We start from the raw sequence: 16,879 nt of genomic DNA, 5'->3' as shown, positions 1-16,879 counted from the left end.
TCTAAACAATTATCCTTGAACGAGTCAATGGTCCTTTGACGTGGCCGATTAATTTTCCGCCAATATATAAAAAATAAACGCCACAAATATGGAATAAAACTTTATATGTTGACTGAACCAAACGGACTCGTTTTAGATATACTTATTTATTCTGGGCAAGGTACCGATAGTACACCTGAACAAAGTCATACTGAGCATGTTGTTGATAGACTGATGGAAAAACATTTGGACAAAGGTCACTCAATCTTTATGGATAACTATTACAACAGCAGTAGTTTAGCCCACACATTATTACAACGTAAGACATATTGCACAGGAACTCTTAGAAACAACCGAAAAAATAATCCAAAAGAAGTTATTTCAAAAAAACTCAAAACTGGAGAAATTGTTTGTAAATATACAAAAGATGGTGTGTATAGTCAAATGGAAAGACAAAAGAGAAGTCCTGGCTATAAGTTCTGAGTTCAAAAATGAAATGGTAGAAGTACATAATAAATATGGTCAATCTAAATTGAAAAACTTGCCGATATCAGAATACAATAAGTTTATGTCTGGTATTGATCGGCAAGACCAAATGATGTCGTATTACCCTTGCGAAAGAAAAGCTTTGAGATGGTACAAAAAAATCGCAATACATTTTTTGCAAATAAATTTGCTAAATTCTTTTTTGCTGTATTGTAAAAATGTCAAAAAAATATCATATTATGATTTTCACCCTATCAACCACCCCTAACTAGTTATTGGCTAGTAGATTAGCGGAGAAGTCTTATAATTGAGGTAGCAACAAAAATATAAAATTGAATTTTCAAATTTTATAGAATTGTAGAAAATTTAAAAAACTGACACCGGGACCCTTAATAATATTATAATAAGTGGAATTCACATACGTGTTCCTCCCCCTACCAACAAAAAACCTACAAAAAAAAAACAAAAATAGTTAATGACCTAAGTTGTCGGGCTTAAGCTCAATAAAAAAAAAAAAAAATAAAATAAGTGGAATTCAATTATTATGTACTGTACAGGGAATTGTGTTATCTAAATAAAAAACAAATGAACGTATACGCACGAAATGTTCACTGATTTTTTATATCTATATTTTCTATACATGATAAAATTTTCAAAATATTTTGATTTGTTATGAGCTGTTTACGGACAATTTCAGTTTCCAATTTAATTAGTTTTTATTTCTATGAATGTCAATAAAACTTTATTTGTTGAGTAAAAATACGTGAAAATTTAATACAAGGCTCCTACTATATTGTTACAATGACATTTCAAAAAAAATAAAAATCCTTAGTCACAGTTTTTTTAAATTAGCATTTAAAGTTCAAAAATTGACAAAATATGTAAAAATCACGAAAATTAGCAGATTATTTTGAGTTAATAATTCGTAAAAATTTTTCTTGTTAGAACTAAGATTTTAAAATGTAATACAAGATTCTTTATAGGATAATCTACCTTTATCAAAAAAAAATGTCTATAAGAAACTCAAATTAAATTTTTATGAGCGTTTGAAATTCATATTTTCACAACATTAGATATTCACTCGATTTCTTACGTAACGATTTTCTTATTTTGTTGTAATTAAAAAACGAGTGCCTGTAGAAACTTGAAAAATTCACTGAATGTTTATATTAGCATTTTCTATATACGATAAAATTTTGAAAATAATTTGACTCTTTTTGAGCTGTTTACGGACATTGTAAGTTTTCAGTTTTTTTAGTTTTTTTTTCTATAAATATTAATAAAGTTTTATCTGTTGGGCCAAAAAGTGTAAAAAATTAATACAAGGCTCCTGATACATTGTTACAATAGCAGTTGAAAAATATTAAAAATACATAGGCACAATTATTTTTTAGAAGCATTTGAGGTAAAAATGTTGACAAAATTTATCAAATTTAAAAATTGAATAATTATTTTGTAGTTAAACATTTATAAAATATTCAACTTTTGTATCTAAGAGTTGAAAATTTAGGACAATATTCCACGTAAGTAATTTATTCTGTAATCAAAAAATCTAAAAAATAAATTTACACAGTTTATTTTTATAGTCATTTTAAGTTCAAATTTGGACGAAATTACATATTAAAAACCTAGATTAACTATTTTAGTTATTTTGTCGTGATTGTATAATATTATTCGTGGGTATACTTGAAACTTTTAAAGTATACTATTATGATAGTATCATGGTTTGTTGTTGATGTATAACGCGTTATAAGTACCTAATAGATATTGTGATATGATTAATTTGGAATTTATTATAGGTACATTTGTTTTAATACCATAGACTATCTAGGTATATAATATTATGTCTGTAACGGGACAAAACGAGCGTGTTTTGAAATATCTAACGCCATCTGGCAGTGGCCGAATGCGTTAGTAACAATTTTGTATTACCTACGGCACCGAATAGGTACGCCGTCGGTAATACAATTAAAAGGCCTTATAACGATGATCATACGCATAATATGCCTACATTAGTACTAACTAATAAGATACTATCAAATCGTGTCAACCTACTTGGGCCATCTAAAATAATAATTGTATGTTTTTATTTTAGGTAGGTTGACATAGAAAAAAAAAAGAAAAAAAGACATAAAATGGCATCACCATGGCCAGAAGACCCTGATGAAAAGGCCAGGAGGTTAAAAGAACTTCATTTACAGTATCATCGGTTGTTTGTCAATAAATCATCGAAGAAAAACATGAATGCAAAAATCGTTACAACCACTACAACTTCAGAGAAAACAGGGAAACCAAATATACAACATCACCATATACAAAATCTAGCCTTCTTTCCGGAAAGAAAAAGTATAGACCAATTAAAGAAAGAAGCTCAGTTCAAAAGGATGCGTTTAGCCCAACAAACTAATTATAGTCTTGAGCCCACCTTTATGATACCATACAGTGTATTGTGCGTACCAAAGCCAACATCTGAAGCATTACCTGAGATCACCATACCTGAAACGGACGTATCATCCAGCGCAGCACCAAGTAATCAAAAGCAACTCGAAGAACATGACTACACAATGACCAAAGAAACTATATCGAACAATAGGGTCATCGATACTCTCTCACTGATACAAGAATTGGAGATCAAGATCAGACCAGAGGAACAACGAGACATCGAACTAAGCGAAACAAGTGTACCACTAGTACCACCAGAAAGCAAACGCAAACAGAAGAAGCGCCTCTGGGTATCAAAAATAAAAAAGAAGAAAACCTGAACAGATGAATCCATTCAATTTTTAAGATATCATGATTACCTAGGGAAGGACACCCTATGGTAACACTCGTTTTGTAACCCAAAGAAAAGCTTACATTAATTTTATTTTATTTTCCTTTATGCATTTAAAAAAAAAAAAAAAAATGAATGTAAAAGGGGACTATGTAATGGGACAAAACGAGCGTGTTTTGAAATATCTAACGCCATCTGGCAGTGGCCGAATGCGTTAGTAACAATTTTGTATTACCTACGGCACCGAATAGGTACGCCGTCGGTAATACAATTAAAAGGCCTTATAACGATGATCATACGCATAATATGCCTACATTAGTACTAATTAATCATATATAATACATACCGTTACAACTTGAGACCAAATTCAGCTGTTAAAGTACTAATAAGTACAATTTTCGGTAGTGATAAGAACTGTGCATAGAGCGCGTGCCCCCTTGTCTACATGACGGCCGGCAACATTTTAGCCCTTTTAAAGGTCACCTAAATACCAATGAATGTTTGCGTTATAATCCGTAGCCATTGTACGACCTCCCGCGACGACTTAGTATATTCAACAGATGAAATACAAGCGATGAAATAAAGAAAACTTCAACAAACCAATAACCGTAATCAGAATATTACATGTTATCAATAGTAGTGAAGTAATATATATACAGGCCAAATTGGACCACCAAATGAATACCCGACACCGAGTACACCAGTCTATTTCACGGTCGTCCGCTGCCTAGAGGATCCCGCCGCGGAGTCCTCGACATTGTTATCAGTACCTTTTAGTACACCTCTTCTCCTTACCCTGCCGTGTTAGTAGTGGTACAGCCAAGGTGGATTAAAACCCAACTTTTTTTAGCTCAATCGTTTGTAACTCGTTTGTAAAGGTTTGTAAAGACAAAATTTTCGTTTGTAAAAAAACAAATATAAATTCATTATATATTAATTGTAAAATATTGAAACCATTTATTCACAGGTAAAAATGAGAGGACTTGAACTATATTTTAAGTATGATGCACTTTATGATCATGCTGTTTCGGAGTTTATTCTGAACAAAAAAAGTGACTTAATTTTATAGTATGTATTGATCTATATTATTATTGTTAATACGGTAAAATGAATCAATATTAATGTGATAATTTAGAATTTTCAACTAAGTATCTTCTCATGAGTAATGTTGTTAAATTATATTACCAAACTATTATAGTTCTTCGTTTAAATAACTAATATCTTCCAAACTTTAAATTCAAATACCTAAATGTAAAGGAATTCTATGTTTATATATATTTTAGATTTTTTTGGTTACTGTATGAACTATTTACAAGGACCTTGTTTTATATTTTTAATCTTTACCTGTATATTTTATACATTTTTAAGAGCATAATAATTTGTATATTGTCAGTATAAGAAATTAATGGGGGTCCTAGTTATATAGTTTATATAGTCATATAAATGTATAGTATAATTTTGTGCAACACGGAGAGTGTTACCGTAACGTCATCATGTTGAGACTGGGAGCCTAAATTATAATTATATTTTTCTACACGATTACACGTTACAGTTTCCATGACAACCAAACAATAGATAGAAATAATGTTATAATATCCCTAGGTTGACCTTAAACTATTACAAAACTTACTTAAACTACAAACTTTTACAAACGAGTTACAAACGATTGAGCTAAAAAAAGTTGGGTTTTTCCAAAATACCTCCATTTCCCCAGCCCCCCACTTTGAATTTTTAATAACTTTTTTTGTGTTTTTTTAAATATGCTGACTTCGTGCCTGAGGTCCAGCAAAATGTTTTACACCATCTGCATAAACTTAAAGATGAATTTAACCGGTATTTCCCAGAATATAATGGTTATGAAACGAAAGGTGTCCGAAGTATGATTCGAAAACCTTTTATTGTCAAAGTTGATGAGGTGGATGATGATATCCAGGAAGATTTAATAGAGTTACAAAATGATCGAAACTGTAAGGATACGTTTGAATCTTCCATGAATATCGAAGAGTTTTGGTGTAAAAAAGCAATTACGTATCCTAAGCTTCGATAAATCGCACTAAGATATTTAGTCATGTTTTCAACAACTTATATGTGCGAACAAGGATTTTCCGCACTGCTCTACATTAAAAACAAACAAAGATATCGGCTGGACGCCACTAAAGACCTGCGTGTAGCTTTGATCAATATAACCCCAAGAATATCTTTGTTAGTAAAGGAAATGCAAGCGCAAGAATCACATTAACTTGTTTTTATAATTAAATACCTTTTATAAAAATAATAGTGTGATACCCATGTTTTTATTATAGTAATTTGCGTTGAATTGTTAATAAATGTAAAATTTTTACCTAATTGAATTATTTTATATAGTAAAGTAGTAAAATTATATAAAATAGAATAGTAATAAAAAGTAAAGTAACATAATAAAAATTTACATTTTTCGATAAATTTTGTGTATTTATGTAAAAAAACAAAAGGTCTTTCTAGTTTTCGTAAAATTGAGGTGGTCCGCGACCTATAAAATATTGTCGAAGTGGTCCGTGGTGGTAAAAAGGTTGGGAACCACTGGTTTACACTGATGTCTGAATCTAATTTCAATGCAATTATTAATAATTTAAATACTAGGGTGACACGTGTAAAGATCACCGATTCCTTTTCATATTCAATCAATGTCAAACAGAGTTCAATTACTCTACATCTAAACGAGGAATACATTACTTTGTCACATGTAGATTTGTACCGACTTCGTCAATTACATTTGTAATACTTGAATTTGATAAATTTGTATGTGGTAGACAAGCAAAAACGTTTAGCAAATTACCAAATTACTTTCAACACTACATATGACCAAATTAAAAATGATGTCCGTGACCACCTGTCAAAGGAACGAATTTACCAACCAATATATTCAAAACTATGATTTTAATTATTATAATCACCTACAGAACGATGACACATCATTTTTATATGAAATATTACAATAATTCCATTTTAACACATTGTCCGATATGATTTTACAAGATCTAATAATATTATAATATATATATATATATATACATATATGTTTAATTATTGTTTTTTTTTTGTTTAAGTAAAACTTTTTTTTATTCAATAATAAACTTGCTATTTTTTTTACATGTCACCTTAAATTATAAAGAATAGTTTTAATGAGTTTTAGTTTCAATTTTATGCTAGCTTCAGAATCGCTTGCAGGTGTGACTGCTTACTGTTTATTAATTCATGATCGAATTGTATAATATGTACCTTTTACTAGAGAAGTAAGAAAACTTGTGTAAATATAATTAAGAATTAATTTATAACAATAAAAAAAACTATTATTTAATAATTTGTGTTTTTTATTTGAAATAATTATTTCAGTTTTAAGATTTGCTAAACAATTTGACACATGCATAATATTTTTTTGTGCTCGCGGAATTTGGTGGACAATCAGTGTGTAATGTCTTACACGGTAAGATAAAAGTCTTTATCGTGGAAAAGCTGACTGTGAACATACAAATACACACTACTGCACTGATGGAGAAGCTTCAACAAGGCACCAATTTGCTCGCTGTTTCTTGCATCGGCAGATCTGGCACAGACAGCAACGGCCGGCCAATCAGAAAATTACCTGGTTTCAGGTAATCCAAATCCAATGAAGACATTGGTGTAAGCTGTTGTGAATTAAGGACAGCTTTGATTCGACAGAGCACGGTGGACAGTCCTTCTACATTTGGATGATGGTGAAACTTTAGAGAACAGCGTTTTCGTTGAGCGAACAGCCATCGAGCAAGTAGAACAGCGGCACATAACTCAAGTCCAGACGGGTACATAATGACTGTGGAGGATCTATTGATTGAATTGTTTTGGGTTCGTTTTGATTTAGGTTAATACGACGTTGACGTTTGACAATTTGTTTTGTCGATTCTTTAGTAATATGCGATGAAATAGTTTTTGTAGTACCCGATATAGCTGCATGGAATATTTGAATTGGTTTTTCAACATTTGATGTTAATGCTTGCAGTTTAATATTTTCTTTAATTTTTTTTGCTTTAATAGCAATTGGGTCAGCTACGTGAGAGTGTTGATCTTCTGAAAATGTAGAAAACTCGTCGATTTCGTGTTCTCCGTTCGATGTTTCAACAGAACAAATTTTTGCTCCACATTTAGTTGAACATGTCCAGTAAAAAGCGTTTCGGTCATCGCGTTTTCTTTTATAATTTTTATTTAATATGTATAATTATTTACACTTAATACTTTACCTCCATGAATACTTTTTATAACTTCTATAGAACACATTTTATTCAAATAAAAAGACAAATTACATAAAACGTATTAAATTCGCAACTAACTGAGCTTCAGTACAGACTACAATCGCGTTTTGTTGTATACTAGACCACACCACAATAGTCATTACTAATAAGCTATAAGCAATGTTATCTACTATCGATACGTCGATAAAATTTACGTTTAAAAATAAAATAATAATATTTCGTACATACAACTTTTTCAACATATATTTTTCGAACAAATAATTTTTCGATTACATTACTATTCGAACAAATAACTTTTCTAACACTCGTCATTCGAAAACATGACCTTCGAACACATGACATTCGAAGACATGACCCGCTCCCGTCCAGACACAGTGGAAGTCTTGATATGAGCCATTTTGGTTTTAAATCCAAGTAGTGAAATGGAGACCGAGTTATCATGTACTACTGCCGAGTAACCCTTTTCTGACACATCACAGAAGCTACACAGCTAAATGCGAGACTGCATTTGCGTCGAGAGGAAACGAAGAACCTGAACATTTGATAGTGATGAAAGACTCTCGACGAAAACGGATCAACAACTGACCAAATCTGGGAATAGAGGATCATCCTAGGATACATTCGCCTTGCAGATCCTTTGCTTGATGTGCTTAGCATAATAGATGACCGGAGAAAGAAATCCGATAGGATCATAAATTCTGGCGATGGTGGACAGAACTGTACGTTTGGTTGGAGTATGGGGTGACGTACATACGTTGAACCCGAACACATTAGTTGAGGGTTTCCATTGAAGACTCAAAACCTTTGTCACACCACCTTATTTATCGTCAAAATGAATAACATCAGGAGCACGGTCCTCCAAAGGCACGGCTGACAAGATAGATGGCAAATTACTTGACCATTTTTTGAGGTCCAGATCGGCGCGGCCCGGGACTAGTCGCAAATCCGACTGCATCTTGAGGAGTTCATAAGTAGTATCAACTCCAACACATTCATCATTGACATATGTCAGATGAACAAACGCATCTCTAACCGTCGGAAAGTCACCGCTCTCTTGTTCTGCTATGTCTTGGAGCACTCTCAGGGCCAGGTATAATAATTCACGCCATAGGTGACCGTGTTAAGCTAATATTCCTTCAGTTCATCCGTTGGTGACGCTTGCCAAACTATGTGCTGAAATGACCGGCATTGATGATCTACTAAAATCTGGCGGTACATTTTACACACATCAGCAGTGAATGTGTACTTGTGCACGCGGAACCGTAGAAGGATTTCGATGATATCTTGTTGCAATTTAGGGCCGGTAATCGGTATGCAGACATGGTTTAACGAAAGCTTGTTCGATGCCGTTGCAGATGCATCGAAGGCAACTCATATCTTGCTCGAAGCCCTTAATAACCAGATGATGTGGAATGAAGTATGAACCTGGGCAGAGAGCAACGGACATATGTCCTAACAACTCATACTCGTGCATAAACTGCCTGTATGCTTTTCATAAGGTTTCATTACTTTGGACCTTCTTTTCCAAATTTTGAAAGCGACATACAGTTATCAGTTTAGAACCAGGAACGTCTAGGGAACATTATTATTGTTTATCTTTATATTATATTTTGTTATCGAAATTATGTAACATGTAGATTATTTGCGAGCGGCCGCCGACGCGAAGACCCACCATAGGCCGCCGGAGTGCCGTATAGTACGTTAATTACTGTTAACGCGGAACCGTCGCAAATCATCGTTCCGTCTTATGTTATGAGAGCAGGCGCAAATCGCTCTTGTGATATAAAATTATATTGTTTACGTGCTGTGATTTGGCTCGAATAGCTAAAAATCATCAATACCCTTTGGTAATAATATATTATATTGTTAGTGACGCTCTGATAGCCTTTCACATATTTTATTATTTGTTGATAAATACCACCCGCAAATCGTCGTGTTATTTAGAATATTATTACGTCATAATATTGTCAAGAGTGCGATCGTAATTTATTCAAACCGTATTTGTATTATTATATTATTGTTATTACCTTTTATTATATTATTTTTTGTGTGCGCTAAGCGCTACTGTGTATTATTTTATATCTTCTTTGTGAACTTAACATTATTATATAGGATAGGAACAGCTGGCCAGTCTGCGCTCCATAAACTACTGTGAGTTATTTTATTATATTTATTATATTTTTGTTACAACTATCATTATATTCTGTCGGGCCAGAAGGGCTATAATATATTATATACTATTATAGCCATAAGGGCTTTGATTTATTATTTATATTATATTTTTATACCTACTGCGATGCTGTGATTTTTTATATATTTGTATCATTATTATTTAGATTTTGTATTATACAGCAACTAGTTATTTACCAACAATCGTGTTACCATTTTTTAATTTCAGTTTAATTATTGTACACACACCCACATATACACACACATAACACACAAATAATACACAGAAATTCACTACACGCATTACGCAGCTCGACAGTATTTGCCCGGCAATCTCGACCACTGCTGTTCGAGCTATTACACTACTACACACCCAGCTAGTACTCGCATTTTTAAGACATGTTCTAGGTGTTAGTGGTGAGCAATTAGGTGTCCGGGGTGCGCATGTTATTATTAAATGCTACCGGCCCGCACAATATCTTAACATATGATAACTAATAAAAAAATAACAGTCAATTACAATCTATAAAATAATTACTGACACCGAAGTGTAAGTATAATAATATACTATATAGTTACATATTGATAGGAAATTCCGTATTGTCCATAAAATCGTTATTGAATTAATCAAAATGTGGTAACGCCACGAAATGTACTTGGGTCTTTTTTATAATATTTTAATTCCATATTCTCCATGTCAACACACACAGTTAAATTTTATAACAAGTATATTTCCAATAGAATTATTATCAACAGTATTATGCGCGTTTGCTCCCCTCTGCCACCAATATCCCATGATCTAACAATCAGCCACCGCATAGCAGGGTTTTTTTAAACAATTTTTTCTGACTGCACAAACTTATTGCCACTTTTGGATTGTAGTAGGGCATTTGTCTACGCGGCCCAACCCTACCGACAGTGAACTGTTGAACTGTGCCAGCTATAGGTACTCAGTAGTCTCTACTGTATATACTGTACTATCTACATTTTTTACTTTCATAAGAATGCATATTATACTCAGAAACAATACCTATGTAAAAACATATATATCCAGGCTTACCCTGCATGATACACCAAATAAATCATTTTATATTACCTAATGCACTATTTTTATTTTAAATACAAATTTTAAAATTTTGTTTGTAAATATAAGTAATAATACTTACTAAGTAATATTTACTTGTAATACCTAGATATTTTGTAATAATAATTGTTAATAAAAATAAAAACAATCAATTGACTATGTAATTTTATTTAAATTTTGTGTTAAACTTTGACATCAAATAATAGCACGTATAATTTTATAATATACAATAAATATCATCCTGGAATTCTTTTTTCGCAATGCACAAACTCATGATAGAAGTAATTGATTAGGTACTTCTATCATGCACAAACTATAACAGCTTTCACTGCTCAAAATGTGTTTCACTCCACACAAAAAAACCGTGCTACAAAGTCAGATGTTTGCTGCGTTGCCACTGTTGTGCGTTCACAGGGCAATCTATGTCCCCTAATAAATATAAAAGTCCCACTGGCCGACAATACTGCGACCTCTTGCCTGAACGACGTCTAAGGTGAAAGAGTTGCCTTTTGTCCCTGATCCAGATTGCCTACCAGGGTGGCTGAGTTACACTTACTGCAGCAAGTTACACCCAAAAAGAGTTGAACTATCATAATTTTTTTAAGAGTTGTGCATTTTTACGGTCAGCGATGTGCACAGGTTCAGCAAGTATCTTATAAAAATAAACAAAAATTATTAAAACATTAACATTTTTTCATTTATAATATTATGATCCATAATAGACCAAACACGAATCATTGTTATATTTTGTTGAATTGCCCAAGGATTAAAACTATCATTCAGCAGTATAGTAGTTAAAGTATAGTACCTATATTGATTTTTTAATTCTGATTTTTCGCAAAATATCGATTTGTTATATCGATATTATATGTTATGATTGTATAATTGTTTTTAATTAGTCTTTTAACATCATTTTTCTTTTTTTTTTTTCAATTTAAAACATCAGTTATACATTTTTATTTTCATTATTATAATTTTAGATTTCTGCCTATGAGCTACTTATCGTCGTTCACGCATTCCATATACGTCATTACGCATAGCTGTGAAACAGTCCTAGAAGAACAAAATATTAGTTATTACTTATATTACTTATTTATAACCCAAAGATGCACAATATTATGGACCTATCGGCTATTGTTGAATTTAAAATTTAAATTATTATTTTTTGAAATGTTTAATAAATTTGTAAGTACATATATATAAATTATAAAACTATTATTATTTTGGTATAAATGATCGATTAAATTTTTTTTATTTCATTATAAATTATGAATACCATTAAAAATTAATGTTGATTTTGATATTAGTTTTGATTTTTAGGGTTCCGTACCTCAAAAGAAAAAAACGGAACCCTTATAGGATCACTTTGTTGTCCGTCCGTCCGTCCGTCCGTCTGTCAAGACCGTTTTTCTCAGGAACGCGTGGAGGTATCAAACTGAAATTTCTATATGATACTCAAGTCTACTGTCCCTGGAAGCTGTAGAAAAATCAACCTTCTAAGCCAACGCAATCAAAAGATACAGCCATTTAGGCCGCAAATTTCCGCAAATTTTCGAAACTCGCACGAGAATCAAAACCTACAGGGTACTTCCCGTGAACTTAGAATCTTGAAATTTCGTACGAAGTCACATCTTATAGTACAGATATAGGAAAAATTACGAAAACCGTAAATTTTTAGTTTCATCCTATAAAAATAAAATATTTTTGACAATTTTGAAAATTTCAAAGTTACTACTCCTTATCTCATGAACGCGTTGAGGTATTAAATTAAAATTCATATTAAATACTTAAGTCTATAATACCTTTAAACTGTAACAAAATCAAACTTTTATGTCAACGAAATCGAAAGAAATAATAACAATTTAAGCCGCATATTTTCAAACTCGCGACTACTTGCGAGGGAATCAAAACCTATAGGGTACTTCAAGTCGATTTAGAACTTCAATGTTCAATGTGGTACTATTCATACCTTTTTCAGTCACCATTTACAAATCTGGTTCAAATTTAATTCTTAATTAACATTTTTGTACTAGATTTCTAAATAGTGACTAAAAAACTGTAAATAAATAACTTTGATAAAAAAGCTTGCCCTTTTTATATTATAAAATAAATGATAGATGTTAATATAAAATGAAGGATTACTGGAACGATAAAGATACCTTTGTCATTAATTTATGATCCTCCAGCTTTCCATATTTTGATGTTATAAATTTCATTTTGCAATAAAAATACCATAACTATGACTCGATTGTCGTGATGGGTGAACTTTTACTTATATACCTACAGGTTTGTACGGAACCCTCGGTGCGCGAGTCCAACTCGCACTTGACCGGTTTTTTTTAGAAGGTTTTCAACGATTTTCATAAAAATTTAAAATCAATTTCAAGCCCTGAGGACACGGACTCGTATAAAGCAGAACGATTATAATTTTCACTAATAGTTTTATGAGAGTTAAAAAATACTCACGTGGCTCAGAACATGGTAAACCACGGTGACTTGCAACTTATCTGTTGTCAAGTATATTATGTACGATAAAGGCATTTTCTCATACTACCATCAAACTTTGATGAAACTTTTAGAAATAAACATTTTTGTTGTATGAAAGTTTTTGCAATTTTGTTTTTCAAGTGACTATACCTATAATTCTGTTATTTTATTTATTCACAGTTAGCAAGTACTTACCGTTTGTGTGTAAGGTCCTAATGAGTCTTATAAAGGCATAGGTGTTTATCGCATACTATTCTAGAATTTTGGAATTCACGGAAACCTAAACACTTTAAATTAATAATACAAATATATCTAATATTTGATACAACGTATTCCTCATATTGTTGTTTTGTGAAAATACTAATATATGGATAGATCAAAAATAACTAATTATAGATGTTTGAACGTATTTTTTATGCATTCATTTTGTCGTAGAATTTGTAAATACAAATCAAAATAAAATAAGTCATTAATAGTTTTTTAAAAAATTGGTTTTGCCAAAATATATGTTTTTCTTCAGTTTATCTTAATCTATCATCCATCAATTCCAAACTGCATTTTGTGTATTACTATTAATGTACTACGGTATAGTATCAAGTTACCGTAAAATTATGATTAGGTACAGGTAAATGTTTGAAATTTTTTTTTATTAAAACGTAGAAATTAGTATTTCTATGTACCTACGAATATTTTATGATAATACATGAACTTGGTTATAATATTCATAGTATGATGCGAGATGCGGTTAGCTGTTGCTATTGTGAGAAATTAAATGTGACTTGTCAGAAAAGTATTTAATTAACTCATACTTACTCTAGTAATTACAGCTATGTATAGTAGGTTACAATAATTAAAAGTCAATGTTTATAAATGCACAGGGTATTGGTTTTGCGATACTGACACTTGTCTTTGTTATTTTATAAGAACATATACATTTGGAAAATCACCTCTTGCAGTCCAATAAATACACTTTTCCTTGTGAGCTGCACTACATTATTAAATTATGTTATTATTATTTTACGCAGACACATAGGTACGTATACACATTCTAGGTATAGTGTATTAAATGTAATTTTAAACGAACGAGAAACGCGTGCTTCTACTAAATATATTATAGAAACGTTCTTTATATTTTATGTCAGCTTATTATTATTTTTTTTTTATGTAAATTCTAATTTTCCTTTACAAGGTTTCGGTTTGCGCATACATATATAAAATTATTAATAATTTTAATTAAAATAACTGCATTAACTTTACTTTATCAGCATTCAGTTGATTTTCACAATTTTTTTTTTATAGGTACTGAAATCAGAAAACCAATAAAGCGCAATATTTAGTGTTTTTTTTAATTTTTAACAGACGTGCTACACTTGCACGAACTGAATTTCTACGTATATTAGTTTTATAACATAATACAATTTTTTTGAATACTTCATTATTGTCGATTTTAATTGAAATACTTGTTAACTAACAGTATCGTAACTCATTAATATGATTAATTACTTAATATATTTTATTGTATAAATAAAAAACTAAAACTGTAAAAATGCAATAGTGTTATTATCCCTGTGACCAAGTGACTAGATTTGTGTGTACTATGAAAAATAAAATACGCACCCGACACCTTAGATTTTGTACAAATCAAGCCGTCAAGGTTCCTTTTGAAACCATATACTGTAGATATAGAAGAAAACACTTTTAGTTATAAAATTACAGTTTTTAAAAGAAAAAAATTTAGGAAATATTAGGTTCATTAGGTGTAATGAATAATTATTTATTAACTAACATATAAAACACGAAACAAAATATATCAACGAAAATAGTACTATGATTTTTTGATTCGGACATTTAGTTGGTATTCATAATTTACACACCTAATTTTGTTTTATTAATTTAACTTTTCTTACTATTTTAATTATAGTTAAATTGAGTCTACACTCGCTTTGAAGCTAGGGTTTAATAGTAAAAAAAAAAAAAAAATAGACCACAATATAACTATACCGAATTTATATTGAAAGATTTTAAAAGTTGCAGGCTCGTATTTTAACAGCTAAAACCCACACAGTGCTCATGTAGTAGAACGTCAAATTTTTTTTTTGTTTTGTACTACTATAATATTATAAAAATATACTCCATATACTTCTACTGTATATGTACTACTATGTCCTCTACTTTAACCTTCTGGGGGGCTTAGTCACTCAAGCCCCCCATCGATTCGGCCTATAAAGTGGTATCGACCGAACGTTTTAATATTAAATGTCGAACACAAACTAAAAAATTCAGTGTGATATCGAAATCGAACCCGTACCAAACATTTTGTTTAATATTGTACTAAATTTTGAGTTACCTTTAACCAAAATATACATCGTAATGGTAGACATGTATATCTACCATTTTCCTTTTTTGGAGTCCTTACATTTCTGTGGGGTTTAGATTGATTATTTAGTTTTTAACTATTTGGTCAAGTTCGGTTTGGTTTGATTTTTTGGACTTCAAACAGTTCGACCCGTCTATAATAAAATACAATTTCCTAATAAAATAGAAGTGCAAAGGATGCGTCGTGCGTTGTATTATACACCTCGGCAATCGGCTGTATATTAAAGACGAGAATATAATATTATTATAATATTTTGAAGCAATACAACTATAATATAATATATATAATAATACGAACCCGAAAACGAAACTGTTCTTTAAAAAATATATGATGTTGTATTGCACATTTGCTGAATCAAACAGTGTAATTGTAATCAGTTTACATCTTCTTAAAATTATTGCATTATATAGAATATAGCCATATAGGTACAATGGTACCTACATAATGAATAACAAAACAGTGTTATTAACACGAGATGACATAACTTCGCCATTTAGCACCGACTTTAATTAAATTATACAGACCAGTGGCGTCATTTGAGGGGGGGCAAGGTGGGCATTTGCCCCTGTCTGATTTTAAAAGTGGCCCGATGGGCCGGTTCCCAGTTGTTGCCGTTTTACCATTATTATATTTTATAAGCGCAAAAACATGCCTATTTTATAATATTTTCAAAAAATATTATACTATATATACTAAGAAAGTAAGAAATTATTGTCACATTAATACATTTTTACTAATTGATAGTTGGAATATATTTATATTTAGACGTATGCGCGGAGACGTACCTACACATTGTATGTTTGGGTATGTATTTATGTATGTTTGTTTGTGTTGTATGGACAACAATAATAATAATTAGTGTCATAATCTAGTATAGTTTAATTTCTAAAATCTTAAACTCATACAAATTCTAAAAACAACAACCGATTGGCACTCTTATAAATAATTATCATTGATCACGGACTTCAGTTAACTTGCGACAGTCGTGTATGATTCAACTATTCTGTGTGTTGTGTTAATTTAGCTGAAATTTATTTTTTTTGTGACGCGTGTTTACATTAATCTTTTAATTTGGGCAAAATATGACTTAAAAAAAATAAATAGGTGGTGTGGCTAAAAATATAAAATTACCGCAAACTGCTCAAGAATCGAAAATAATTTCTGGTATGTTTAATAAACATACAAAACTTGAGCGGCTGAGCCCGAAAGCAAGCAATAAAAAAAAAATATATTATTATTTAAGATATATTAATTTGTAA

Source organism: Acyrthosiphon pisum, chromosome X (genome assembly GCF_005508785.2).
Source record: "Acyrthosiphon pisum isolate AL4f chromosome X, pea_aphid_22Mar2018_4r6ur, whole genome shotgun sequence".
NCBI lineage: Eukaryota > Metazoa > Arthropoda > Insecta > Hemiptera > Aphididae > Acyrthosiphon > Acyrthosiphon pisum.
Note: the sequence above shows the minus strand (reverse complement) of the source record.